Raw genomic sequence first — 3,696 nt, 5'->3', positions numbered from 1 at the left:
CTTCATCATTGTTGATTTTCCATTATTGAGAGTGAGGTATACAAGTCTCTAACTATTATTGCTGGATCGTCCATTTATCTACAATTTTGTCAGTTTTCCCCATGTATATTAAGGATCTTTTGTCAGGTGCATATGTGTTTATAATTGTTATAGTTTCTTGGTGAATCAACCCTTTTATCATTATGAAATGTCGTAACCTTTTAAATATTTCTCAGAAGCATTCTATTTCCCTCCATCCCACTACTAGTCTAAAGCAAGCTGACATCATCTCTTGACTGATTTTTCTAAAATGCAAAGCTCACCATATCACTCCCTTGCTTAAATTCTTTCTCTCCAATAATTACTAGATAAACTCTGTTAAGCCCAAGAGAGAAGATAAACTTCCCGAGATCAAATTAAAACTGTGACAGAGCTAGGACTACATTCTAGGTTATCCAACTTCTGGTTGAACATTCCCTATACTGTATGTACCACCGAGATGGGAACTCTGGATTGGCCCCTACAATCTTCATTTAATTCTCCCTCTTGTTTGAGAAGTTGAAAAGTCAAAAAGTCCACTTTTTGTACTTTCTTGCGGCCATAGTTCTGGAGGCAAAATAGGGTCCATCAATTGGAATCAACATTTTCCGGCCACATTTTGCCCGTTTTGACTGGCAAGTGAGTCGTGCAGATCTGCAATACAAATAAAATAACATTTCGGTGTTCAATCACCAGCTTTAGATGCCGATGATCAGTTAATGTGGTGACAGCAGCAGCGGGTTTTCATTTTGGCTTTCGGCCTCCTGGATCACGGCTCTTGAAGTGGATTCTTGAATTCATAGATCCAGTTGCGGCCTCATAAATACTGGCAACTGGTGGTCAGTTCTCTGTTCTTCTGGGAGTTATTCCTTGAGACTCAGCCTAGAACCTGTTCCTCCTTTCCCTCCAAGTAGTTTGTAAGCATCCAAGTTTTTATATTAAATTCCTTCCTACGTCTAAAATCCACATGGGATTTCTGCTTCTTGGAATCCTTCGAACATCTAAATTATAATTATGACCTCCTTAAAAAGACACACATCCTCTTAAATGACACCTTTTTGCTTTACGATGAGATATCTTTATTGTGCATACACAAAAGTGGATCTATTCTAGGCCCTAGTGTATCTCGTATTCCCCCCTCACCCCCCGCAATGGGTTCTGTTGCAAGAGGTCACTCTCTGCACACTTCATCAAGGAGTCAATAATCAATAATGTTTCTCGGCCTCTTAACCATCTTGTTCACATATTCAAACTAATTAACCTTAAACAATGAAATCAAGGCCTTTATTAACATGAGTTAGTTACTGTACCATATTGCCAGTCTCCATTTTTCTTATTGCCTCATTTTTTAAAGACACAAAGAACAAAATAGGTCTCATCGTGCCAGCCTAGTATTATCATGGGAAAATTATTGGAGTCTAAGAAGACAACTGAAGGCATTTCCTCAGTTGCTTTACAACCTTGTAATGGTAGCTTTTGCAGAGTTAAGGTCAGTCCCATGTCAGATTTAGTCGATGTACAATTTGGCAAGACAAAGCCGTATTGGAGGGACTGATAGAGTATTGTCGACTGCTTATTTCTGTACCCTAACCACAATTCAGTGTATTCACGGGTTTCAGAAAATCCTCTGTGTCAGTCAGGATTCTTCATAGAAACAGAACCGACATGATATATATAGATTCTTTCAAAGAATTGGTTCACATGACTATGGAGGCTGGGAAGTCCAAAATCTGCACAGTGGCTGAGCAGGCTTAGGATCCAGGGAAAAGCGGATGTTGCAGTTCAAGTCCAAATGTTTTCTGCTGGCAGAGTTGTCTCTTGCTGGAGGAAATTAGTCTTTGGGGCTATCCAAACCTTCAACTGATGAATGAGGCCCACCCACATTATGAAGGGCAATCCGCTTTACTCAAAGTCCACCAATCTAAGTGTTAATCTTATCCAAAAACACATCCGGAATCATGTGACCGCATATCTGGGCACCATGGCCCAGGCAAGTTGGCACCTAAAATTAACTAGCACACCCTCTAAAGGTTGGTCATTCTCCTAAGAAATATATAGGGCGGGGGGAAAGAGGGAATGTTAGCCTTAGATGGGTGGATTCCACAGGGGGTCCCCAAATGTCTCCTTTACCACTCCTGAGGAACTGCTTATGAACTGGAATGTTTAGACAAATAAGTAGGCCCAAGACTCGAAGTATTTTATAGGGTTCAAGCTTTACGAGCTGTGCCTTTTTCTTGAATTTCTCTTCAGATGGGACCATAGCAGATTAGGGAAGTTTTGTCACGAGGTAGAGGAGTGCAAAGAGCAAGTAACTCCATCTGTGAGAATTATTATATGCCAACCCGAATTTTACAATACGTAAAAAAATGGAATGCTGTTCATTAATTAAAAACGATAAAGATGATAATTAGGAACACGGAAAAATAATTAAGAGAACATATTACATCCACAAAAACATTGGTCAAAGAGAAATCTTGAAAAAAACACAAAGGTATGCTAATGGCCCTGAGGTTTCTTTTCGGGGTGATAAAAAATTCTACAAGTCTGTGAATACACTGAAATCCATTGCATTTTATACTTTAAGTTAGTGAATTGTGTGACATGCGAATGATATTTCAATAAAGCAATTGTAACACAAAAAGAGAACACACAGACATTAAAGCATTTCTTATAAGAGTGTCATAGAATTCTGGGCCAAACTTCCTTTTATTTTAGCTCTTGTGAAATAATAAGTGATTCTTTTAATTTAGGAGAGGGTTTCTTTGTAGCACTGTAACTTCAGGAGATTTCTTTTTTCTTCCTGAATGTTATACATTGTTGTATAACTTTTTTGCGCATATTATGTAAAAAACACAAACTTCCATTATTTCTTCGAATGATGTTAATATGACATTTTTAACAAGTTAATTAAAGAGGCTGCTGAGGTATGCATTTTATGGGTCTCAGGATTTATGGATTTATGGGCCTCAGTCTGTGACATTTCCAAACCGGCTTTCTTAAAAAGCAAGAGCCAGCTACCAAAGTAAAGTGTCCTACAGAGATCGAAATATTATTTTGTATTCTCGCCTCCCAGCCAAAGAGGAATCTATTTCACAGCGCGTTGAGTAAGTGATGTCACTTTTCTTAAAACGAGATGTGAATTTCTGGCCGAGGACAGGAAGAAGCCTTGTACTTAGCAATGACAGACACTGGAGAGTATTTTTAATGTCCAGACGATACCGGGGATGTGAAGAGAAAGAAAAAGGCACCGCACGTTTGTGCTTTGTGCGAGGGGTGTTGCGGTTCGCTGTCTCTGGGTCTTCTCCGCGACTTCATCATCCATCAGCCGTTGTCTTTGCGTGACGCTAGCAGGTTGGGCCCAGCTTGAGAGCCGCTTTGGAGAAGCTTGTGTGGAGATACCGTTTTAACAACCGTTTTTGCAGTACTTTTTCTTTTTTACAATGTGTAGCACGAGGCACGCGAGGAGAGAAGTGAGAGGCCGGGTAGAGCCGCGGACGGCCGGGCAAGGCAGGGTCTCTAAGCCCCACAAAAGCGAGTAAAGGCCCCGACAGGGAGACTTGGCAACGAAGTGGCGGGCGGAGGAGAACGGGAGAGGGACCGAGGGAGGAAGGATGGGCTGGCGGAGGGATGGCGCCGGAGGCCGGCGTGAGCAGCGGGAGGGGAGGTCCGGGCGCGGGG

This window comes from Pteropus alecto, unplaced genomic scaffold (genome assembly GCF_000325575.1).
Source record: "Pteropus alecto unplaced genomic scaffold, ASM32557v1 scaffold587, whole genome shotgun sequence".
In the NCBI taxonomy this organism is placed as follows: Eukaryota; Metazoa; Chordata; class Mammalia; order Chiroptera; family Pteropodidae; genus Pteropus; species Pteropus alecto.
The sequence above is the reverse complement of the archived record's forward strand: the minus strand, read 5'-3'. Positions refer to the sequence as shown.